The following is a 27,078-nucleotide window of genomic DNA, read 5'->3' on the forward strand; positions in this document are numbered from 1 at the left end:
ATAGAAAATTTAGCTCACTGGCCTGGACAAATGGCTAGAATAAGTATATCAAATTCTGTTTATGTGTCAGCTACCATTCAGTATTCATAGCAATTCTGTGAAGTTCTATTATTTTTTCCATTTTACAGATGAGGAGTTGAGGCTCAGAAGCTAGATAACTTTTCTAAGGTCCTATAGTGAGAAAGTAGTATAAATGGGATTTGAACCTAAGCAGTTTCACAGTCACAAGAGGAATCAAAATGTTTTGCTGGAAGCTTGTATTAAAAATGGGTCATAGATAAGAAAATAAACTTAAGTCTGGTGAAAAGTAGATACAGGACTTCACCCTACAAAATCCACATGGTACAGGAGTCCCAAACTGAGGAATTAGTACAAAAACTGGTTTCAACCATCAAACTCCTCCGCAGCTGCAGAGGCAAAGGCAAACCTCTTTGGAGGCATTTTCACCACTTGAGGTACATAGGAATCTCTCGCACACAGAAAAACAGCCTCTGCTGAAGACGAGGGCAGAAAAAAAGACAACTATAAAAGAAAAACGAATCACTCAAAGGGAGGAAGAAAGTTTCACAAAGAGGAGATGTGGCATCCAAGACCATTAGCAAATAATTCAAAAGACATGGCAAAACATATGTCATAAGTGTTTAAAGAGGTGATAGAAAGCCACAGTGAAATAAAGAAAGAGCATCAAATAGCTGGAGTACCAAGAGTATAAGACAAAATATGGATATGAAAAACAACCATAAAAATATGTCCATAGAAAATGTGTTCACTGGAACTAAAAAGGATTCATTAAACATTGTGTTTTATTCAGAAAATTTGAAACGAGAATTAGGTACCCAGAGTAAAGCAAAGAAAAGTAAAGTTAGAGAAAATATAACAGGGAAGTTAAGAGCATGGAGTGAGAACAACTGGCATGGGTCTAATAGGAATTCTGAGGGGGAAAAAGAGAATGAGAGGCAATGTCTGAAGAGGTCATGGTGACAGTTTTCCAGAACTGAAGGAAAATATTGTGAGTTCTCTTTGGTGGAGCAAACTAAGACTTGACTTGAGGAGGTAAAATAAATCAAGAAGTGAATGTGATTTGATGAACCAACTTCTCATTCACATTAATAGATGCCAGAGACTAATCTAAATGCTGCTATAACATAGTAGGAAAAATCCACTACTCAGTGTAACTCAAAAATGAGGGTGAAATGAAAACATTAACAGGAAAAAATCTACTTCTAGATTTTCACCTGAAACCCTACAATTAAACCCAGAAAAGCAAATGAAGGAAGCGATGATAGTAATTTGAATGTAGGTAATTCTAAGTAAGTACTGACTATGGAAAAAACCCAGTGTTTCAAAATAAAGTGTAGTTAAAATATTCAGCAATAAACATGTGAAAGACCAGAAGGAAATCCTGAAGGAAAACATATTCCTGAGTTCTTAATGTTATTCAAAAAAAGTATAGATATTTACTAAGATTAAACTCTGGTAAATCACACACAAGATTCCAAAGGCAATATGACAAAATGCAAACCCAAACCATTATGCCTTTGGAAGAAATTATTAAGGGAAATACAGTAAGTACAAACCATAAAGGAGAGGACTGGCGAACAGAAATACATTAAAATGTTAGTGCTAACAAAAGACATCATAAATAAGGAAGAAGACACCAAAGGAGTAATATATTTAATCTATAAATCAGTAAGAAATCACTGACCCCAGTGGAAATAGAGACAATGAACATGAAATTCACAGCAGAGGTAATCTGAAAGATCAATAGCTACATGAAAAGATCCTTCACCTTATCAGAAACAGGGAAATGCATATTAAAACAGTGAGATTCCATCCCTTCTATGAGACTGGCCAAAATGAGTTTGACAATACCAAAAGTTGACAAGTATGTAGGAAAATTAGAACTCATACATGGTTGGTGGGAATATAATGTGATACACTCACTTTGGAGAGCAATTTGGCAATTTATAGTAAAATTAAAGATAACCTAGCGATTTCATTTAAAGCAGATACCCTAGAGAAACTGATACATGTGTACAAGACAATATATGTTGGTAAAAATTGCAAACCAACTATTAATAAATGTTCATGCAGAGATTAAAAAAGAGTAAATTGGCATGGACACGCCCATACATGGGAATATTGCTGAAATATTAAATGAATTTTTTAGATCTTCAAGAGGAATACATCTCAAAACATAGTGAGAAAACAATGTAGGTTGATGTGACCTACCCACAACAGGGCTCCCATCCTTGGATTAGAGGCTCAGGGAAGAAGTTTCAGAATTATGATATCATCTATGTAAAATTATTAAAACACACCAAAATACCAGGTATTTAAGCAGAGGTCCATTAAAGCAAAACTTGGAGCAATACAAATCAACTTCAGAACAGTGGAAAATGGAAGCAGAAAAGGGGACCAAGAGATTTCTAACTTGTAATTTTTTTTAAAGTCTGAACAAACATTGGAAGATTAAGTTATCATTAATTCTGGGTAAGAAATAGCTATTATATCATTCACTATGCTTTTCTGTATATTTGGAAAAAAAGTCATAAGAAAAAAAGAAATGCCAAATAATGTAATATAAGAAGGAACCAACAAAGGTCTTTGATAAAAGGAGTGTTCCTATCTTACAAAAAAACCAATCTGGTGGAGGGTTGGAGGATAAATGGGAAGCAGGTGATGAGGTGATGAAATCCATCATCATTAAATTAAGTGGAGCACCTGTGCCTAACACTTTTAAAAAAGTTCCTGGGATGTAGGGCTATGAAGGAATTACTGAGAGAAGCAACAAACTGCACTTGTTAGAAAATGATAGATTCAATATGGCTGCTATTTCTTTGCCACTGCTCCCACTGAGAGAAAAAGTCTAATTTCCTTTCCCCTGATTCTGGGTTAGCTTTAATGACTTACTTGATCAGGAGAATGTGGCAGAAGTGATGTACTCAGACTTTCAGTGCTAGGTCACTTGCAGAAGCCTTGCAGCTGGCACACAGGCCCCCGAGGAGCTTGCTCTGGGACAAGTCAGCTGCCAATAAGGAGTTCTACTATTCTGAATCCGCATTGTGAAGAAACTGAAGCTCCGTGGAGAGGCTTTGTGGAGAGGTCAGGAGAGATGCCTAACCAGCTCCCAAATGATCTGGCCATCTCAGCCCAGGTGCCAGATATGTGACTGAAAACATTATTAATGACTCCAGCTGCAGCCGTCATCTCACCGAGACCCTAAGTGAGAATTACCCAGAAACCCAGTCAACCCACAGAACCATGAGAGATATTAAATTGTTTTTAAGGCCACTACTTTTTGGAATAATTTACTTTGCAAACTTAGATAACTGGTACATAAAGTAAAAACCAGTTTTAGTTCCTTGAAACACAGAATGAGGTCTCCAAAATCACAGGAGTGGAGACATCCCACAGGCAGAACCTTAGTGAGTCATTTTATTGTCACATTCATGACTACAGCCATCTGCTTTGGTCAGTGTACCAGCCCCTGGGAACACAAAATCCAGCAAACACCGCCCTGGACACCATGAAATTACAGTCTGATTGGGAAGGCGAGGGGCAGACCTGTATTCACACAGGTGGGCAAGCACAAGGTAGGAGTGTAGACGATCAGAAGAGAGACTCGTCAACGTCTTGGCAGGGTGGTGTGGGAGGGTACAGAAATTGTTTTTCTGTAAAGTGGCTGCTTTAATAAAGTTCTGAAGGAAGAATATTTAGTGTCGACCACAGGTGCTCCCTGAGTGAATAGACAACAGACAAATAGGGGTAGGGAGAACTATGGATAAGTGGCATCATTTCCAGGAATCTGAAGTCAATAACTAGGGAAATTGCATCACCTTGTCAAGTGGCCCATTAGGTTATTTATATATTAATCTCAGAAAGACCCAGAAAAGACCCAGCCTATCTTATTTCAAAAGTTTTCAAAAGAAAATTAAAACGTGATATGCAAATTCATGCATTTATATGTTCATCTGGCATTTTTCAAAAGTCTTATTTCATCCTAAGCACACCCCTCAAAACCTCTTTCCCTGTACTACCTTTATACTGGAAAAAGGCATGCCCTTTCTTGGAGGAAAAGGCACATACAGTATTTTTATAGTTTATAAATTGCTGTTACGTTACAACCACTCTGTGAGGTGGACTCTGCTCTTCGCATTTTACAGATATTAACTCTGAAACTCAGGAAGAATGGGTCTCTACCAAGGCCACAAGCTAAACAGCAGGATTTTGACTCAAATTATCTGCTCCTCTTCGGGGCTGCCTCTGCCTTCGAGGGGTTTCAATGGAGAAGGACAAAGCACAAGCCTATGAGACTATAAGAAGCCTGTAAGAAAATTGTGTGAAAAGACAGACATGAGAGCAGGAGCTCAAAGTGGGAGGCAGGTTATGAGAGCCACCTTCAATGGTAGTGATTTTGAGCTAGACTTTGTGGGCAGTGTTTTGATGGGGAAAGGTCAGAGAATGTAGGCTATGTGGGCAGCAGAGCAGCTCTGGTTCAATGGTAGTGAACAAGAAGGAAAAGCTCCTACATTTTCTTTTTAATACCAGTTCTCAATTGGAGATTTTCCATTCCCAGTGGACATTTGGCAATGTCTGGAGGTTTTTTATTCTGCTGCTGGGGCATGGGTGTCACTGACATCTAGTGGGTAGAGGTTGACCCACTACTGTTGTTAGCGTGGGGCTAATAGGATGTTAGATGCTGCCCAACATCCTGCAATGCACAGGACAGTTCTCCAAAATAAAGAATTACGCAGCCCAAGGGTCAGTAACTGAGAAACTATCTAGGCTGAAAAGCCTGGACCTACACATATTTAGCACATTGAATTAGGGTTCTCCAGTGAAACAAAATCAATAGGTACAGAAAGGCAATGTGTGAGTGTTGAGTGTGTGTGTGTGTGTGTGTGTGTGTGTGGAGAAGGGAGTGGAGAGGAGAGAAAGAGTTCAAGAAATTGGCTCACATAATTATGAGGGTTGACAAGTCCCAAATTTGCAGGGAGGCCAGCAGTTTGGAAATTCCAGCGGGAGCTGATGCTGCGGTCTTGAGTCTGGAAGCGGAATTCCTTCTTCATCAGGGACTGCAGTCTTTAAGGCCTTCAGCTGATTGAATGAGGCCCTCGTACATTACAGAGCAGAGGGTAATCTACTTTACTTGAAATACACTGATTTAAATGTTAATCATTTAAATGATTAACACCTTCACAGCAACATCTAGACTGGTATTTGACTAAATAACTGGGCCCCACAGCCTAGCCAAAAAGTTAATCACCCTAACATATTACAGGCATTTAACTTTCAAAACCCTGTGAGGCAAATTGAATCCTTGTTTGAAATACAAAGTAAAGAAAACTGAGAAGTAATAAATTTTCCCCTAGCTGCACAGTTGATAATACTAACAGTGAACATATTTTCACCACTTACTTTGAGCAGTGCTGTGTTAACAGCTCCAGGCTGTTTATCTCATTTAATCCAATTGAGGTAGCTACTAGTATTTTTTATCAGTTCCATTTTATAGATGACAATGCTGAGGGACAGAAAGGCGATGTAAATTTTCCAGAGCCAAACATTTTTTAAGCAACAGAGCCAGAGTTTTGAGACCAGGCAGTCCTGGCTTCAGAGTCCATACTGAGTCCCTGGTCCTCACACTGGAGCAAGCTTCAGGTGGTGTTTCATCAGCTCCATTCTATAGATGAGAATGTTGAGGTACAGAAAGGCAATGTAAATTTTCCAGAGCCAGTTTTTAAGCTCCAGAGCCAGGACTGACGGCCAGGCCGTCTGACTTCAGAGTCCATACCCTAGCCCGTGGTCCTCACACTGGAACAAGCTTCAGAATCACCAGGAGGGCTAGCTGAAACACAGAGGGCTGGGCCACAGCCCCAGAGATTCTCTAAATCAGTAGGTCGTGGTGGGCCTAAGGATTTGCATATCAAACAATGTCTCAGGTGATGCTAGCAAGGCACAGCTGAGGTCCACACGTTGAAGACCACCCCTCTAAACCACTGTGCTGCCCTCTGCTGAGCAGGAGGACTGAGCTAAAGTTCGTGCAATCCTCAAAAATTCACTGAGCCCCTGCTATGTACCAGGTGTTGGAGATAAAATGACAAGTCAGTCACGGTCCTTTCCCTCATGAACTTTTCCAGGACCTGGAGGTTCAATTTATGTCAACAGAAAGAGAGCTGGCTTTAATAGAGAACTTCACAAAGGGCTACAGATGCTCCCAGCAGGGGCTCCTTCCCTGGACGTGGGGCCAGGAAAAAGACACCTCAGAAAGAGCAGGTGACTAAACTGAGACCTGAAGGAGAAGCAGAAATTAAACAGATGATTGTGGTGAAGTGGGGAAGCACGTCCAAGGCAGGGAGATCAGCATACCTGGAGAGGCCCAGAGGGGACAGAAGAGCTTAAGCAGTTCAGCAAGCCAAGCCGCAATAGGCTGCCTGTGTCTCCTGGCATATCATCATACAATCTGCACAGTATGTTTTCTGTGCTCCATTTTTCTCATCTGTATATTAGGGATGCAAAGACCATATTTCTTGAACATTTATACTCCACCCCAATTTGAACATTCAGGAAATCAGGAGGGATGTTGCTAGAGATTTGTACATTTCCTGCTGTGTTTTTTCCTCCCGTTATTGAAAGCTATTGGTCAACTGATGATTCTCAGAATTAAGAAAAGATGGAGTCATTTTTGCCTTACCTATCTCCTAGGGCAAAGAGAATAAGGGGCTATCAAATGATATTGAGGTGCACAGTGGCTCTGAGCCTGGGCGATACCTTGGCATCACCTGGGGAGATTTTTAAGTCTACCAATGCCTCAGTCCCATCCCCAGTGATACTGATTTTATTGATCTGAAGTAGGAACTGGTGGGTAATCTTTTGAACTCAGGTGATTTTAATGTGCATCTGACCCTAAGAACCAATACCACCTGATCCTGCCCCGAGAATCAGAAAACTATGGTCTACAAGCCAAATCTGATGCTCTGCTTTGGTAAAGTTCTACTGAAAACCACCCACCCATACCCATTCACTTATGCACTATGACTGCTTTCACACTACAATGACACAGCTGAGTAGTTGCAACAGAGACAGTATGACCTGCAAGGACTACAATGTTTATTATCCCACTGTTTATAGAAAAACTGTGCAACCCTTGCCCTATTCCATTGCTACTCAAAGAGTGGTCCTCAGATCACCACGATCAGCATCACTGGGAGCCAGAAATGCAGGATCACCAGTCCTATGGAATTAGAATAACAATTTTTTTTTTTTTTGGAGACAGAGTTTTGCTCTTGTTACCCAGGCTTGAGTGCAATGGTGTGATCTTGGCTTACCGCAACCTCCACCTCCTGGGTTCAGGCAATTCTGCTGCCTCAGCCTCTCGAGTAGCTGGGACTACAGGCACGCGCCACCATGCCCAGCTAATTTTTGTATTTTAAGTAGAGACGGGGTTTCACCATGTTAACCAGGATGGTCTCAATCTGTTGACCTCATGATCCACCCACCTCAGCCTCCCAAAGTGCTGGATTATAGGTGTGAGCCACCACGCCCGGCCTTAAATTAGAATAACAATTTAACAAGATCTCCAGGTGATTTGTATGCCCGTCAAAGTTTGAATATCCCTGCCCTGTGCCCTTCTGGCCACTGCCACCCTTTCCAGCAACGTTTTTGTTCTTCTATCCTTGTTCCTGCTCAGTCCTCGTCTCCAAGTCTTCATTGCAATGCTGCTGCCTCGAGGAGGTCCTGTCCTTCTGTCCTCATTAAGTTGTTTCCTCTGTGATTTTTCTCTCATAGCATCTTACTATTTGTCAAAGCACATTTCAACTCTACGATTAAGCTTTAATTTGAGTGTCTATCTCTTCAATATCTGTCTCCTGGGAACCTCATAGGGTTTGGGTTTCAGAGCATCAGAAACAGCTCTGAAAAATGTAAAAGCGCACCAAGTGTTGCTTCCAAGGGAGGGCAACAAGAAAAGAAAAGTAACATTAGAAGTACTTGATGGGAAACAACAGATAAAATTACTATGCTGGAGGATGCAGCCTGGAAGGTCCCAGATGATGAGCAGCCAGGTTAGGTTTAATTTCCTCTTTTCTTGTTCTGGGATAAATTATTAGTATTCAATCACACCGAAACTATGAAGTGCTTTGGTAAACCTCTGCAGAGCCAGGATCCAATTTTACCAGCTGTTCATTAAATGAAATATCCATATATATGTATCAGCAATTTAATTAGAGAGGCAGAGTGCCAAGGTTGTGGTCATTGCTTGGGAAAGTTACATTTCAGGCAGCTTTAGTCTTCCAGGAGAAGAGAGGAGACTCTTAATTGCATTCTATTCTCCTTTCCGTCTTAATCACAGCTTGCCTCCATGGATTTTCTTCAAAATGCCCTTGGTGGTGGGGGAGGCCTGCACGGTTTTGAATGGCTACCTTCTTATATAAAGATCACACCAGCTGCTCTTGCCTAAAGACCTTAGTGTCTTTCAAAACAGGACACAAATCAGATGGCTCAGGCTGACCTCTTTTGGGTCCTAGGCATAATACTCACAAATAGTGAGTTAAGGTTAGTTATATTTACTGGAGAAGAAAACAAGGTCAAAGAAGAGAAAAAATGTCATAAACTCGAGGTACCTCAACAGAGCCTCAAAGGTGATTAGAATAACCCTTGACTGCCATTGGTGAGTGCCGGGCTAAATAGACCAGTTATCCATTAGGAGTTTTTTAAACAGATTTTGGCAACCCTCTCCTCCTTCCAATTTGAACAGTACTTCAAAACATGTTTCAAATCTAACCACTTTGCACCAGCTGCAAACCACATCCTTGCCACCATCAGTTCTTGGCTGAACTACTGCACTAACAGACAGCACCTGACCCTTGTCCTTCTTCATAGGTCTTTCACATAGCAATCAGAGGGATCTCTGAAGACCATGAACTGGAGTGGTGACACTATGTTCATAATTTCTAGTGACTTTTCATCACACTTATGCTAAATTCCAATTCCTTACACCTGGTCCATGAGGCTCTTAATGATGTGAGCCATGCCCATGTGATCTTCGATCTTGCCTTTACTCTCCCTCTCATTATCTCCACTCCAGCCACTATGGCCTCCTTGCTATTCCAAAGTTGTTCCCACCTGGTAGTGTCCCCTATCCGACTTCACAAAGAGGGACTCATTTTGCTTCCATATTTACTCAGATCCCTGCTGAAATGTCACCTCCCCAGAGAAGCCTTCCTGACCACTCCATCCAAAATAACCTTCCACCTTCATTATAGTCAGTCATTAGCTCCAGCACAATTAAGTTTTTAATTAAGGTAGCATGTAACACTACCTGTAAGTCATATATTGACTTCTCTATTGTTTATATCCTCCTTGGAGCAGTGCCTTTTGCCTTGTTTTCCAGCACTTAGAATAGGGTTTGTACATAAAATAAATGCTTAATAACTATTTGCTGAATTATACACTGCCATGACATATGTCACTACATAATGAGGAGAATTGATTAACTTGGAAAGTCCAGGGAAGGCTTCTTTGAGGGAATGCCGTTTGAGCTAATGATGAAGGAATGGTGAGAGTGAACTAGCCCAAGAGGAATGTGTTGTTCCAGGAAGGGAGATGGCTCATGCAAAGGTCTCGTGGCAAGAAGGAGAATGGTGTGGTCAAGGAAGCAAAGGAAGTCTAGTTTAAACAGAACGCAGGGAGAGAAGGGAGCATGGCATTGAACGACACTGGAAGACAGGAAGTGTTCAGGCCATTCATGGCTTTGCAGGACCTACTCAGGATTTCTGTATTTTTCCCAAGATCAACAAGAATTCATGAAAAGATTTTAATTGTAGGAGAGGGTAGAGGAAGAACCAATCACTTTTGCTACAAAAATACTTGAAACAATTGGTAGGATTCATTTCTGCTCTGAAATTCTAGGATTCTATAAAAAGTCAAACAGCAAACGAATGAGAATGGACTTTTGAAAATATTTACCGAAGTCAATTTCAATGACAGAGATCCAAGCCACTGAGCGACTTCTCAAACATCACCACTTTGGGACTTCGTGTTCACGATGTTAGCAGTCTCCCTTTCTTCCTTCTTCTAAAAAATACGGAGTCAAAATTTCCTCTTACCATGAGAAATATGACTTCTGAACTATGATTCTGAGCCTCCAGGGATCTAAATTGTATCCATATTAGAAGTTTCTAGACTTTTGAAGCACGCATTTTCCAGATTACCCGGCAGAATATACAGGAAGCTGTGTCAAGGCCTGAGTTTTAACCACATCCAGAATTCAAATCGCTTTAATTGGCCAGCTGTGATCTTGAGCAATTGATGAAGCTTGAAATCTTGGACTCTCATTAGAAGCAGGATAATGGGTTGTAAGGATTAAATGTGATAATGTATACAACTTACAAGTGCTGAGTTCATTGACCTAGAAAACTCGGATTGGAGTATTCGAAGACCCACCTTGTGGAGAGCTGAAGTCATTCATCTCTAAGCCCCAAATTGCTTAGTGACTGCAGCTAGTGGCATGGCTTCAGCTCTGCATTCATAGCATACATCTCTTTTCTCAAGGTGGAGTTTAGCAGGGCTGGAAGGCATGGAATCATGCAATCCGTGCCCACACTCTGCCCTACTTAATAACTTTCACTGCTGCTGATTGAGATGACATAGGAACAGCCATTGCCTAATTGCCACTTTCTCCATGAAGAAATTTAAAGACCTGATAGAGCACCGAGAAAGAAAATAAACAGATCAGTGAAGACCCTCAGGCTTTTGGAAGTAAAGAGGCATCTACTTAAAGAATTTTGCAGCTAAGCCTACATATTTATCTATTTATCTATTCAAGCTTATCCAAGAAAATGAGGTGGGACTCCAGCATAGACAACACCATCAACCATCATTTTGCCTATTTTTCTGAGTTACACTGACTGTTAATTGCAAGTGACTATGTAGTCCCAAATTGTTAGGATATATGGAAACAAGAGCAAATACACACTTTGTGTATTTAGGGTGGGGCAGGGCACCTCTGGACCAGTGAGCTTGAAAACTGTTTTGCTATGGACTATTAGTTAGGTGCGCCAGGGCAGTAACTTACCAAAATATGCAGACAGCTCCCTGAGGTGCTATTATCCCAATTTCCAACCCAATTATGTACTTAATTCACTCCCCCAGCTAAAATCTAAGAAATTCTTCGCCTGAATCATTCAGCAGTGCAAGCCCAGGAACTTGTCTAGTGCCTGCCTTCACCCAGTTACATTGCCTATAAATGTGCATCCCGGTTCCTGAGCATTTGGATGACAGTTCCCTGGAGGCTCAACGATTAGGTGCTCAATGGTGCTGTTTCAGGTTGATGACAGTAATCGTGGTGAAGCGGGGGAAAATCAAGGAAGAGTGAGGAGTAACTTAAGGCAAAACTCTTGGAAAAACTCAGTTTAGAAACTGGCTTCATGGCATTAATCCAGGGAATGCAGATATTGACACTCAAGGAGAGGGACTGGAAGAAATTGTGTGAGGGAATTAGATGCCACTGTATGTTGTTATATCGCTTGCATTTCCAAAAACACATCTCTTGAAAGGTTTAAACGAACCTTTTAGCTTTTAGCTAAATGATACTTTCCTCCCTCTGGGGTCCCCCCAGAGCTGCTACATCAAAGTGCCCCCAACTTACATCTTCTGGGATGTAGCCGTTACAACACAATGCAAGGCAAGGCAAGCCTGGTCCTACCTTGATGAATCCAAAATGACTACGATTTCTTGAGGACCAATGTATGTGTCAAGAACCCCAGATCCATAATTTCATCAACTCCTCTCAATCACCCTGTGCTTGAATATTATTTCCACTTTGATGAGAAAACGGAAGTTCAGATAAGTTAGGTGATCCGCCCGTGATCATCAGCTAGTAAGGAACCTGATTTCAGCTCATTATTCATAACACAGATACTTCAGTAGCTGGCACTGAAGACAGCCTGGTGAACGTGGAAGCCTAAGAAATACAGCTCTTAGTGGGAGAGCAACATGGCTAAGGAAGCCCAGGCTATTGTGAGGATCCGGGGAAGGGCACCTTTCCTAGTAAGGGGGTCCAATAATGCTTTTTCTGAAGGAATGAACATAGTAGCTAAGTTTTAAAGGGAGAGAAGTAGTTAGCCATGTTTAGGGTCGGGATAGCATAGTTCTAGGTAGAAAAAAGTCCAAAATGCAAGTGGCAGGAGGTGGGAGAGAGCAAATTCTCCTTAAATAACTAGAGGACTGGGTGTAGTGGCAACAAAATAAGAAGGCATGATGCAGGAGTAGTAGTTAAGATGGAATAATGGGAGGATTTTCAGCCAGGATAAGGATTTTGGGTTTTATTTAAAGCCAGTGGAGCATTTTAACCAGAGAATAGTGTGAGCCGATGTTTTTAGGAGCCTCACTCAGGCTGAAGTGTGGAGAATGCTAGAAGGGGAGCATGACTAGAGTCAGGGCGGGGGGACTAAGAGGCAGGTGCTGAGTGAAATAGATGATAATGTTTTGAAAATACAGTGATGACACTGGTCATTAGAGAGATGCAAATCAAAACCACATTGAGATACCATCTCACGCCAGTTAGAATGGTGATCATTAAAAAATCTGGAGACAACAGATGCTGGAGAGGATGTGGAGAAAAAGGAACACTTTTACACTGCTGGTGGGAGTGTAAATTAGTTCAACCATTGTGGAAGACAGTGTGGCGATTCCTCAAGGCCTTAGAAATAGAAATTCCATTTGACCCAGCAATCCCATTACTGGGTATATATCCAAAGGACTATAAATTGTTCTACTATAAGGACACATGCACACAAATGTTCATTGCAGCACTGTTTACAATAGCAAAGACCTGGAACCAACCTAAATGCCCATCGATGATAGACTGGACTGGGAAAATGTGGCACATATACACCATGGAATATTATGCAGCAATCAAAAATGATGAGTTCGTGTCCTTTGTAGGGACATGGATGAATCTGGAGAACATCATTCTCAGCAAACCGACACAAGAACAGAAAATGAAATACCACATATTCTCACTCATAGGCGGGTGAGGAAAAATGAGAACACATGGACACAGGGAAGGGGGTACTACACACTGGGGTTAATTAGGGGGAATACTTGGCTAAGTGTAAGCTGTACTTAGTTTACTACAGTATAACCTTTACTACATTTATTGAAATAGCTAAAACGTTTATGGCAGACTGGGTTCCTGAACAGTCCCTGAACAAAAATTCATACAGTTTATTTGGGAGGTGACTCCTGGTAAAGCAGTGGAGAAGTGTGACAGAGAAGGGAAAAAGTCAATGGTAATGAGCAGGTAGGTCACTACTGTGGGAAGTTGGAGCTCAGTACCATTGGGCAGGTAGCTCTGGAGGAATGTATGGATCATACCTCAATAGTTGCCTCGCCTAAGATGTGAGGAAGTGGGATACTTACTCACCAACTTTCGTATGTTATTGGGTAAGGCATTGTTCCAGGGGTGTTAGCTCCCAGGCCCTTGTGGCCTCCCCTACATGGGTCAGGCAGGCTCCCAAGGCTCCATAAAGCCTTCAGACAGAGTCACAATGCTTGAAGGAAGCAGCTTCCAGCATGCACTGAAGAATGGGTGCAGTGGGAGAATATGGGCAGGGCCCTCACATCATCCGTAGCCAACAGAGAAGAGAAAAGCCTAGAATTGAGGGAATCTGCTTCAGGGTATAACGGCATCTTCTTCACATTAAAGTTTCTAGCTGTCCCAGAGAAAATGTGGAAGTAAATGAGATTATAAAGTTAATCACACATGCTGGCTTAGGATGAGGTAGGGGTACCAAAACATGGAACATGGACCATTTGACATACCATGTGACTTTTTTCCTAACAAACAGCAATAGCCAAATATGACCATGACTTGCTTATGATCTTCAAAGTTCTATTGTATTTGGACGCATATAATGGAGAATGTTGGTCAGAATTTCTTACCAAACATTAATCAAGCTGTTTTTAACGGACTAAGTAAGTGATTAGCTTATGGTTTTTCAAGCCAACACAAATGCCTTTGCCAACTAACTCTGGCAAAATCTTTCCCCTCTGAAGTGTAGGATACGGTACTTAGAGCAATAGAAAAATATTTTAGAGTCAAAACCATGTTCACATCCTTAACTGAAGATGGTTTTAAAATGCTTAGATGTATATTTATTTGTGCCTTTGTGACTTAAGGAGAATGCTGAGGTTTACATTTGCCAGACTAACTTGGTTTGTATGTTCTATTCTTCCCTCTGCTCCACCAGCTGAGCATTTGGGGAAACATTTTCTCATCATGCCAAAATTAAATGAGTAAGTTTTCTTAAACTTATTATTTGAGACTGTTAAATGTATTTGTTTTTAGGGTTATGTCAGTCAATCAAAATAGCTCATAAAGATAAGATTTAGAGTCAGTAATGATAGATCAGGTGTTTTTTGTTTTAGTGAGACTGAACTTCAGAAGCAGAGACACAAAGATGATACTGCCTCCTTTATCTTGCCCTGAGATTTCACATGTTATGAATTTTCCCCGAGATTTTGCATGTTATAAAATTTTCAAAGTGCAACTGCTCCAGTTTTACATGAGAAGCATAATTAGGCCAGAATTTTGATATTTTAAGTTCTTCACTTACAAAGTATTTACTGAATACCTACTAAGTGCCAGGAATTGTGGGAAGCACTAGGAATATGAGAGACACAAAAGACCTTTTCTTCTGCACATGACTTATGTTAGCTAATGGTATCTGTTTTTATTCGTGGTAATCTCTTCCAAATTTTCATGCCAAGGCCTTGGGGGTCACCTCAAGAAAAGACCAGTTTTGGAAGGAGGGCAAGGAAACAGAAGAGGAAGTGAGACTAAGACTCAATTATTTTTTCATTTAGAAAGTTTGGCCTTTAGTCACTGTTTTGTAAAAGATCTTTTATTCCTTTTAAACCCCTTTGAAAAACAGCATTGCTTTTGCTAACTCTGCTTTAAAATTAAGAAAATGTAGATATAATACTCTTCAGCTAAAAGTACAAAGACATTTTTATTATCACAAAAGCATTATCTAAAGAAACTAAAACACTGAGTACACTTTTAAAAGCCTCATACCCGCAGGCGTAATTTGACTCCCAGGGAAAGATCTCCTCAAACTCTAAAGCCTAAGATATGAAGAAATTTTAGTAAAAGCGGAACAGTCCCAGTCCCCAAACATCTGTTCCAGGATGGCAGCATGCCTAAGTGACAGGCACTAAACGATCTCCATGATCTCTACCAACTGGAACATTTTCGGGGAGATTACAATGTTTGGCGTATCATTCATTTTTGTTAATCACGTATTACGCTCCATGGAAACAAAGTATTTGAGTGAGATCAGAATGCTGGATAAAATTGGGCTCCACATTAACTAAATTATTGGTAACAATTCTATTTGCCTGATCATCATCGCCATCGTCCTCATTTATTGAGCACTTGTGTTTGGCATTTTACAGAGATCCTGTTTTTTCCCATACACCCCTGTGATGTAGGTAGATATCACTGGCCCATGTGACAGGTGACAACAATCAGACTCAGAGATGTAACTGCATTGTTTGCATTCGTCTGTAACTTGAATCTAGACCTGTTGGAGAGCAAAGCGAATCCACTTCCTACTTTAAATAACAATAAGGTCAGGAAAGGAAAAAACCAATTTGGCTAACAATCACCCTGGAAAAGTCACATTCATGATTCTTATAGAAGCATAAAAAGAAGCATAGAAAATCTAACCTTCCTACTAATTTCTTAGGACTGTAGGAATGAGCATTCTTAGATTAAAACACATAATCATTAGTCTGGATCACTTTTGTTTATTTGCAGGGGGTCTAGCTCACAAACATATTTTTGAGAAATTCCAGGGTTAGGGGATATTTACTGACAGAAAAGTTCTTTTTAGTCCTTTTTTTTTTGAGACAGCGTCTCGCTCTGTCACCCAGGTTGGAATGTAATAGCGCAATCTCTGCTCACTGCAACCTCCACCTCCCGGGTTTAAGAAATTCTACTGCCTCAGCCTCCCGAGTAACTGGGACTATAGGCATGTGCCACTATCCAAGCTAATTTTTTGTTTTTTTTAGGAGAGACAGGGTTTCACCATGTTAGCCAGGATAGTCTCGATCTCCTGACCTCAAGTGATCCGCCCACCTTGGCCTCTCAAAGTGCTGGCATTACAGGTGTGAGCCACCATGCCCAGCCTCTTTTTAGTCATTTTTAAGAACATTATATTAGTGGGAATTTATAGTGTACTAAGTATAGAGATTCATAAGTAATGCATCAATTTTTATTCACAATTTTGATAACCTGACTTCATTTGGTGACCTAATTAGATGCTATTGGTACTATCTATACAAATAAATAAATATTTTCTGCAAAATATTGAAACTTTCTGAAATTCAGACTATCTGAAAGGAATGGAAAAACTTAAAGTTGCAAGTATTTTACATTTAACCATAGTATTTCTAGAGAATTGGTTCACAAAAAAATTTAGCAAAATTAAATTTTATAAATTACTAAAATATAAAAGCTAAAACTGATTCTCCAATGAGTGCTTAACCTAACATCTTTAATGAACATAATAAAATTTGATATCACATGGCACGACATCCAAAATACACCTTTTGAGGTGTGGGTTTTTTTCCTTCTCTCTCTCCTTTTTTTTCTCCTCCACATTTCTAATATTTTGGAATGAAATGAGGGAAAATTGACAACTTCTTTCTTAAAGATAAGAACTATTAAGGCTGTGTATTTTAAAGAACTTTATTTAGAAGTTTCAGGATTTTCATGGAAGTGACTTCATCTATGAAGACACTGAGCAATAAATTTAACATTCTATGGGCATACTTGAACATTTTATATTAAAATACTCATTAAATAGATTAGTTCAGAAAAAGTAACATGACTGCTGGCTTCTATAACTATAGAATTCTTAACAGAAGACTTCTGATATCCTTCCTGTCACAAGCGGTATGATTTGTACTGTCTCCAATGTTTCTAATCACCACCACCACCCCCTCTCCTATCGCCCCCACACCCATCCACTGGCAAATGTCCTCTTTAATTATATCCATAGAGTAGACTTTTAACAAGAGGAATGAAAAATCCTTGTCACAAAAGGTCACAAAAGAAAAGAAAATCACTTCCTAGTTTCAACATTTTATTTTTCTCTTCCAGCCTGCCTCCTCTCCTCATCAAAATTATTTGTTAGATTGCTACTGAGCCAGGTAGTTGGGGTTCCTCTCATAGCAGAATGTTTCTGGGAATGGATAAAAGGGTGCATTTTCTCTGCTTTCCTTCCTCCCCTGAGACAGCAATAAAAACCCAACCTTCTTTAATAAGTTTGTCTGAAGTGCAAGAACAAAAGTGCAGACTGGGAATGTACAGGCTTGGGAGTGACTTTTTCGGACTCACTCTGGTTAACTTCATTCATTTTTTTCCCCCGAGTGGTCTTCCGTGCATACCACTCGCAGGCCCTGAGCTGTGAGGACACCGTGTTGGGTGAGGCACCTCTCAGCCTTGGAGGCGCCCTGGTGTGAGATGGGAGGCGCGAGATCTGAGCAGAGAATGACAAGAGTATGCTGTAGGTTCTTCAACAGTCGGATGCGAAAAACTAAAAGAAAGACGAAGTGAGGGCTGCTACTCTTGTCTGGAGGAGGAGAAAAGCCAAAGGAGATTTTGAGCTTCTGAAATTCACTTATTTCCTTCCACCGCAGTCTTTCTCACGCAGCCTCCTCTATTCTGGCCGGTCCCCTCCCATCCAACTACTGATCACTTGTAAACCTAGTTCTGGTTCTTGTTGTCCCAGCGTCGGATCCTGGACTTACCTTGGGAAAACTTGCACGCAGCCCCCAGGCCTGCACTTCCCAAGCCCTGGGCGGATTTCCTCTGGGCGCGCACTGCCAGGGCAGAGCGCACCGTCAGGAGCGCAGCGTTTGGTGCCGCCTGCCGCGCGCGGGGAGACCCTGGAGACCTCGGCACCGTGGAAGGGACGGGCGGCGGCGTGGACAGCCTCTTGACTCCGGTGTCCCGCAGGCGAAAGGTGGCAGCTCCCACGCCCCTCGCCGACATATAAACGCTTCTCCCCGCCCCGTGCCAGACCCTTCCCCGCCCCGGCGGCCCCGGGCCCAGCGCACATCCCCCGGGAGGGGGGCGCAGTCTTAGGGAGGTGGCGGAAGGGGGATTGCAGAGATTTTGAAGGCTGTTACTGCCCCATCAGCTTCTCCCCTCTTGAAAATCCTACCCTTAGCTCCCGACAGTGGGAGAAAATTAAGAGAGGGGAAATTGGGGCGTTCATGGTATGCGCCTTCTCTGCGCCCCTAAGACAGGTAGGGCGTGCAGATCCGAGGCGCAGGGTAGCTATGACCCTGCTGTTGGAACTGTTTTCTTTGGCGGCTTTCCTGTATTCTGGGGTCTTCTGGCAGAAGGCAGGCTCCAGCAAGGGAGCCAGAGAGAGTCTTTGTGTGGTAGGAGCTCCTCCCTTTTCCCTGGGAACGGAGATCGTGAGATTCAGGTCCAGAGCCACCATCTCATCCTACCCTTCACACCCCCTGCCTCTCCAGTTTCCCTACTCTCTGGTTTGAATTCAGGAGTCCTAAGGAGGATATCCTTGACTCTTTATCCACTGACCTTTTCCTCTTCTCGCTATCCATTCATTCTTCTATCCATTTTTTTTTCTGTTCCTCCCACAAATATTTGAGCACCTACTATGCACCCTCAGATGTCTGGGGTTAAATAAAAAACAGCGAAGTCGGCCGGGCTCGGTGGCTCACGCCTGTAATTCCAGCACTTTGGGAGGCTGAGGCGAGTTCGAGACCAGCCTGGCCAAGATGCTGAAACCCCATCTCTACTAAAAATGCAAAAATTAGCTGGGCACATTGGCGGGTGTAGCCTGTAATCGCAGCTACTCGGGAGGCTGAGGTAGGAGAATTGTTTGAATCCAGGAGGCGGAGGTTGCAGTGAACCGAGATCATGCCATTGCACTCTAGCCTGGGCAACAGAGCAAGACCCCATCTCAAAACAAACAAACAACAACAAAAACCCCAGCTAAGTCGGTCACAGTTTGGTGGGGGAGACAGACACAGAAACAAAAAGCAGTTGGGAATTGCTGAATGGAGAAATGATGCCACAGGAACACAGAAGACGGGATCCCAACACAATCTTGGAAGGCCAAAAGAAGCTTCTCTGAGGTAATTAAGTCCAAACTGAAATCCAAAGATGGAGCCAGACAGAAAAGCATAGAAAAGAGGGTCTCAGGCAAGTGGAACAGCAGCAGGGAAGATGGAGCGCTGCCTTCTCCAGAGTAGCCAAGTTTGTGTGATTTTAAAAATTTGATATTTGTTGTCACCCTAAGGTAAGAAAATTTTAAAGCGAGGTAAACTTGTAAGTGGTAGAACTAGGATCTGAATGCAAGTAGATTAACCACGGAGTGTGCATTTACCAAGGTGTTCCACATGTAGCATGATGTGTCACTTGGCAAATGGCAAGTTAAAAAAAACAGATTATTCACCAAGGAGTGGGGATTGCACTGGAGTCTGGGGCATGACCTCAAGTCTCAGCTGGACCACTCATCAGTTGCACCTTTGGCCAGGTCCTTAACCACAGTTTCTTTGTCAATGGAGTGTAATAGTAAAGATGATTTCCAATGTCCCTCACTGAGTGTCCTGGATCACGAGGCTTCATGTTCTGGTTTAGAGACCTGCTGAAGCAGCACCAGGACAGGTGTCTTCAATACGGTGATTCCTTCGTGGTCTCCTTGGCTTTGCACAAGGAAAGCTGGGAGAGCACTGGAGCAACAACAGCAAAAGAGTGAACATTAGAACGTCTCAAATTATTATTGCTTTGAACTAAAACTATTACATAATTCAAATTTTCACATTCTTTTTAAAAATGCACATAACGCAAGTATCCTTTTCTCATTCCAGAGTCACTATTGAAGAGGCAGATGTGAATTCTGGGTGGCAGGGTTCCTAGAGCTTTGCTAGCCCCCTACCCAAAACTACTTTTGAAAATGTATGTTTTAAAATAGCCAGAAGAGAAGATTTGAATGTCCCTAACAAAGAAATGATAAACGCTTGAGGTGACAGTTATTCTAAATACCCTGACTTGATCATTATACATTCTATGCATGCATTAAAATATGACAAGTGCCCCGTAAACATATACAAATATTATCGAGCAACTAAAAACATTTTAAGTGTATCATACATGCAAACAAGGCTTGTTCTCTGATAGCCCGGTAGGAGATCTAGTCTAACAAAAAGGCTTCTGGAAGTCATGAACTTGTGACCCATGGCCCAGCCAGGACAAATAATCATGTCAGTCCAATGGGAAGGTTTGGCAGCACTGCCTTGACAACAGGCTGAATCCCTTTGACATATTGTTCTGAGACATCTAAAAACACTCCATCTGATGCCCTGGGCCTTCTGAGGTCCAAACTAGTTTTCACAACTGGATCATACTTGGATAAGCACCCAAAGAATTAGGCTTCCTTTTACTCAGCCTAAGGCAAAAAGACAAAGAAGAGGGATCCTTGGGTTTTATAAATGCAGGTGGCTGCCTGAAGTAACCCCAGTTTTTCTCATTGTGCAACCCTTGATCTGGGCCAGAGAAATAACGGGCAAGTAGCCAGTGCTCTTTGCTGTGCTTCTGGAGCTTTATCAGGAACATCTGTAACTTAAGAAAAAGTATGGTGCCATATGTGTTTGAATGGGTTTTTGAAGCCCATGAAACCTGAAAAACTGGTCATTAATTATATTAGAAGATAAGGGCAACCTTTAAGCTAAGCCATACAGTGTCTGCAATGACAGTGTTGGTTCTCTGGGAGCCTTGTCTATTTATAGTTCAAGGCGTTGGGAGAAAGTCAGCTACCATTAGCCAGGGAAGATTCATGTTGACTTATGAAATGTCCCCAATTTAAACCCAGCCATACTTTAGACCCTCAAGCTACTAAAGTAGCCTTTTATTTGGTATTCCAAAGTCCATTCTTCTTCATTCATCTCAACCCATTCAACTCCTGCCAATTTGTTCTTCATTCTGACAGAGGGATTCATCTAAACCACATAACTGATTCATCACTCTGCTGACTTCGTGCTATATTGAGGTACCCACTACTTGGAGAGCGGAGCCTTCACTCAAGATTCCTTCTCTCTTCTCAGTATTCCTTTTTGCCTCATTTCTTGCCATCCTGCCACACTCCACCACTAATTGTGAGTTCCAGTGTCTTCATAATGACCCACGTTGCTTGATTTCCTGCTGCTTTAATATATCCTTACTATTTTTAAGGTTGTTTCCTTACCATTTATTTACTTATTCCTTCAGCAAACCGTATACGAGAGGACGTCCAAAAGGTTCATGGAAAAATGGAACTAAAAGATACAAGTAAAAATACCAACTCTACTTTTTAACATAAGCTCCATCACATTTAAGACACTGTGATGATACCAGCCATTTAGTTCATCCTTAAAGAACTGAGGATCCTGGAAATTCAACCATGTCAATGCAGTCTTTTTTACATTATTAACTGAAGAAAAGTTGGTGCCTTTTAAAGTCAAATAAGATTAGGAATCACAAAAAAGTCAGAAGGAGCCAAATCAGAACTGTAAGTTGGGTGCCTAGTGATTTTCCATCAAAACTCATAAAACTGCCCGTTTGCTGAGAGGAATGAGCAGGGGCATTGCTGCAGAGCAGTGCTTTCTGGTGAAGCTTTCTCAGCACTTTTCTGCTACAGCCTTGGCCAACTTTCTCAAACACTCTCATAATAAGCAGATGTTATCATGCTTTGGCCCTCCAGAAATCAACAAGTAAAATGCCTTGAGCATTACAGATAACTGTTGCCATGACCTTTCCTCTTGACCAGTCTGCTTCTGCTTTGACGGGACCACTTACACCTCTCAATAGCCATTGTCTTGATTGCGTTTGGTCTTCGGGATCGTGTTTGTAAAGCCATGTTTCATCTCTCATTACAATGCTTTGAAGAAATCCTTCAGGATCTTGATCCCACTTGTTTAAAATTTCTGTTGAAGGCTTGGCCTTGTTTGCAGCTGATCTGGGCACAACGGTTTTGGCACCCATCTGAGAGGAACATTTACTCAACTTGAATTTTTCAGACAGAACTGTATAAGCTGAACTGATTAAGACGTCTGTGGTTAGCCATTGTTGGGGCTGTTAATCAGTGGTCCTCTTCAATTAGGGCAAAACGAGATGAAATTTTTCCTCACAAATTGATGTGGATGGTTGTTGCTGTGAACTTCATTGTCAACATCATCTTGTCCTTTCTTAAAATGAGTCATCCTCTTGTAAAGTGCCGATTTCTTAGGGCATAAACTCACTGTGAAGCATTAGCGATGCCGCCATTCTTCCACTGAAGCTTCACCGTAAATTTGATGTTTGCTTTGCTTCAATTTTAGCAGAAGTTGTGTTACTCCATAGGGCTTCTTTCTAAACTGATGTCTTATCCTTTTTAGTGCCTCAAACTAGATATTGTCCAGATATATTCTAACAAGTTAGTACAGTTTTATTTTAATGCTCCAAAATTTAGAAATCCGTGCTGAGTTTTTTAATGACATATTTTCCATATTTTTTAAAACTCCTCATATGCTGATTACTTACCATAGGCCAGCCACTGTGAACCTCTTTATTTTTATAATAATAATCTGTATTTTTTCATAATAAATTAAAATAATATACTTAAGACTGACAAATTAAGTTATTGAAATCACTTGGTTCATCAAACATGTATTAAACACCTACTATGGAAAGCCAGCTCGGCCACAAAGAGCCCCACCCAGGTGGCACTGAAGGAACTCAGAAGCAGACACTCAGATGGAACAACACAGTGGGACTATCCAAGGGGCTGGCTGCCTTCTGAACTGAGAGCCTCAGGGGGCTGACAGCATTCCAGGCTGAAGGCCTCGAGCAGATTCTGACCCACGCATTTATTCTCTCTGAACAGGTGATTATTATGGACAAACAGATGTTTGGTATTTTTTCATAACACAAAATATGCCAAGTAGGCAGCTGGTGCCCACTTACCACTGATCACAGACAAACCAAAAAGTATTCTCCATGAGGGAGCCACAGGGGCAGGGGCAGACATCTTAAAGAATTGTTTTAACCAGTGCATGATATTTATACATTGTCCTGCCACACTAGGTTTTCATTGCCATCATTCTTCCTAGCAAACAATATATTTTATCATACACTCAGCATTTCTCAATATTCATAAACTTAACATTTCTCAACATCAATATTCATAAACTTAACATTTCTCAACAACCTACTATATGGTAGGTACTGCATTAGACACGAGGATGTATTCAGCCATCATCTCTGCCCTTATGACCTCAGAGCCTAGTGTTGGAGATGGATAAGTAAGCTAATCATTAATGTGATGAAGGTCTGCATGCACTGGGGACCATGGGAGGAACCCTGAAAAGAAGATGATGCTTGGGATAAACATTGGGCCTGAAGTTGAGTGAGAAAGGTTGGGAGAGGTGAGGCATAATAAGAAAAGGAGAAACATGTATGAAAGTACAGAAGTCAGTGCTGGCCAGAGCACACGGCAATGGAGAGGCATGGAATGAAATGAGGTCAGAGAACTAGGCAGAGGCAGGTACCAGATTGGATGTGAATGAAAGAGAGGAGTCTAGGATAACTCTAAGGCTTCTGGCTCACAACTACATGTGGGCAACACCGTTTACAAAGACAGTGAATACAGAAGGAGGAGGAGGTTTGAAAGAAAGGCAGAAGATGGCCCGGCGCGGTGGCTCAAGTCTGTAATCCCAGCACTTTGGGAGGCCGAGGCGGGTGGATCACGAGGTTAAGGGATCGAGACCATCCTGGTCAACATGGTGAAACCCCGTCTCTACAAAAAATACAAATAAATTAGCCTAGCATGATGGCGCGTGCCTGTAATCCCAGCTACTCAGGAGGCTGAGGCAGGAGAATTGCCTGAACGCAGGAGGCGGAGGTTGCGGTGAGCCGAGATCGCGCCATTGCACTCCAGCCTGGGTAACAAGAGCAAAACTCCATCTAAAAAAAAAAAAAAAAAGAAAGGCAGAAGAAAATAATTCTGTTTTTAATATTTCAAGCTTCAAATGCCTGGGAACTGTTCAAGGAATGACTCTCAGTGGCCGGATGGATTTGTATAGGTCTGAGGTTCGGGTGTGAGTCCTGAATCCATGGATTTGGGATCATAACAAAATGGGTAGTTGAATCTACAGAAGTATATGAGGTGAAACAGGGAGAGGTTATTCAGTCATCACTAATTGAATAGATATTCATTGAGCACCTACCATGTGAGAGGCACTGTTCTAGACCATAAGGATATATCAGGGAACAAAGCAAACAAGATTCTTGCTCTTGTGGTGCTTGGGAAGGGTTAGGATCACCTTATTAGATGGCAGGGCAAGGTTACAATTTTCATGCAGTGTGAAGGTGACGTTGGGCAAAGTCTTGAATGGAGATGAGAAGGAAGTCCTGAGAGATATCTGAAGAAAGAGTGTTCCAGGCAGTAGGAACAGTCAATGCAAAGGCCCTGAGGCAGGAGCATAGCTGTGCATTTGAACAAAGAAAAGTGTGGCTGAAACAGAGTGAGTAAAGGGGGAGGCATAGAAGGGGGACATGAACTCAGAGACATAACAGAAAAGGCACAGGTTGTAGGGAGAAGTGCAGTGTTTGGAGCAGAGACTGACATGTTACAACTTCTGTTTGTAAAGGATTCCTGTTTATAAAAGACAATAGACTTAGTAGGACAGGATTTAACTGCAGAGTCCTGGGGCGTAGCTGCCATTTAAGGGATGGGAAGACCTAAAGGGTGTTTAGGGAAGTGGGTAGTTAGGCAGAGAGTCAAATCCAGGTGATCTTAAGAATGTTAGGATCCTAAAATTCTCCAGGACATGGTGACTAGTTAGACATGGTGACTAGTTATGACAGAAAGGCCAGCAAGGCAGGAGAAGACCAGGGAAAAGACCTATCTAGAAGTCTAGGGAGGACAGCTTTGTAGGAAGAGACTCATGGAAGCTGCCAAAGGACATAGAGAGGTCAAAGAGGATAAAACTTGGGAAACATCTTTTGGACTTGGCAATGCAGCCCTGTGACTGCTGCTAGAGGGACAGGTGGAAGTGGAAGTCAGAGCCACAGAGGGAAAGGTAGATAAAGATAGTGAACTCATTGAAGACATATAGCCAAGAACGGGAAAAGATTCAGGTCTGTGACTTCACAAAGGCATGGTTTTGAGGGAATGCTCATCTTACTGATGATAGCACAGTTTTTCTCTCAAGTGTAAGACAAAAGCAAGAGGACTTTTGTGTTCATAAAGAAAACCAGAGACAGAGAAAGGAGCAGGTAGAAGATGTCTGCATTACAGGTATTCTGAGTCTGCACGTTCCAAGCTTTGCCATCTTTTTTTTTATCCTTCAAACGAGATTCTAGGAATAAGGATACACGAAACTGTCTTATTGTAAATAGGAAATGGGAAGAATTCTAGGACAATCTCATTGTGCCTTAGGGATTCTAAGTAGTGCAATAAAGCTCCAAGTAGGTGAATTTGGACCTGTTGCCACTGATTGACTGATTTGCTTCTTTCTCCTACTCACACTCATTTTTCAGATGGGGTGAGCTCAAGTTCTTATCACAGATGGGAAGGATGGAGAGGTCAGTTAGGAAATAATCACCAAGGACTCTCCCAGCTTCTCGATCAGTTGGGAACAGTATAAATTTCACTACCTTTACTTTTGCACCCTCTGAGATCATATAGATGCTCAAAAATATTTCTTTTCATTAACCTTATGATAATATCACTGTGAAATTTTGCAAATGATTTTCAGACTACACTTGTCATACTGTGTCATGTATACTGGTGTAATTACTTACTTAAGGCATATATTGAATTATTCTAAGATAAATATCCTTTTTAAAGCCCTGAGATTTTTGAATCAGCTATGAAGTCAGAGTAGATGAAGAGTTTTTTCCCCTATTTGGTCAAATTAATGCTAAGAAGCTAGAGACATCAAGCCAAATTCTCTCACTGTGTGATTTTATACAATTCTTACAGAATTATATGAGAGGCCAATTTACTTTTATAGGCCATTAGGGTAAAATTAGGATTCAGCAGAAATTTTATAAGTTCTCTTCCCAGGATCAAATAGTAAGTACTTTATATTTAAAGGAACAGAAAACAAAACCCAAGATGGAGTAGCATTTCTCTCACCTTCTGTAAGAAAACCGACTAGTTTCTACAGTCACACTGAACAATAATCCTCCAACAATGGCAAGTGAAGGGCAGTTGGACCTTATGATCTGACCACTGACCCTAAGTTTGTTCATGGGAGCTTTTCCTCATAGAAGCTGCTATCACTCCAAGTACCTCATCTTAATCCTTTCTTCCAAGAGGAGGTTCTTAAGCCTTTCCTCAATTTCTGGATCACAACCAAAAAAGGCAAAGCCAGCCATACAGGACAGAGAAAGAATAATAACAATAACAATTAGTTAACCCCGTTCATTATGTATCTTTTACAGATGAGGAAACAGGCATAAAATGTCAAGGAGGCTGCCCAAGCATAATTGTTGAAATTGTTCAACAACTACTAACTGTTGAAGCCAAGACTGAAGATCCAGGAACTGAATATAGGGATAATGTCAAAACAGTGAAGCAATCTGCCATACAAGGTATGGGCGATAGATTGTATTTCCAAAACGGTTGCAGCAGTATCTCCCCTATCTTTGTCTCTGCAATTCAATTAAACATCATTTTACCGTCCACTCTGTGCTAGTCATGGAGATTGTCCTAGTTTGTCCCCCAGCAGTCCCACCCAAAATCCCTGAGACAAAGGCTCACATGCAAGTAGTTTATGTGGGAGACTATCTTAGAAAACACTTCTAGAGGAGTGGGGAAATGAGACAGGAAAGGGAAGGCAGCCAGTGAAGAGCGTGTCATCGAACAAGTTGCCTCTTTGGACAACTAGACCTTGGTTCCCCTGGGGAACGCTGGGAAGCAGAGTGGGACATGCTCAGTTATCTGTTAACAAAATCCCTGTTTGTTATTGGCTGAGAGATGCTTTCAGAAGGATAAACTCTCTGGCAGT

At 41.7% G+C, this 27,078-nt stretch overlaps 1 protein-coding gene across 1 annotated transcript in view; it reads right to left on the reverse strand.

Moving 5' to 3' along the window:
* The window catches only part of COL6A6 (collagen type VI alpha 6 chain), a 154,553-nt gene extending 136,513 nt beyond the window's left edge, over positions 1 to 18,040 (reverse strand). The window contains exon 1 of the mRNA XM_002759687.6: positions 17,821 to 18,040. The gene's annotated coding sequence lies outside the window, so the exon portion shown is untranslated. The remainder of the gene's footprint in view (positions 1 to 17,820) is intronic.
* Positions 18,041 to 27,078: the final 9,038 nt, after the last annotated feature.

The sequence above is a fragment of the Callithrix jacchus genome, chromosome 17 (assembly GCF_049354715.1).
Source record: "Callithrix jacchus isolate 240 chromosome 17, calJac240_pri, whole genome shotgun sequence".
NCBI classification, from domain to species: domain Eukaryota; kingdom Metazoa; phylum Chordata; class Mammalia; order Primates; family Cebidae; genus Callithrix; species Callithrix jacchus.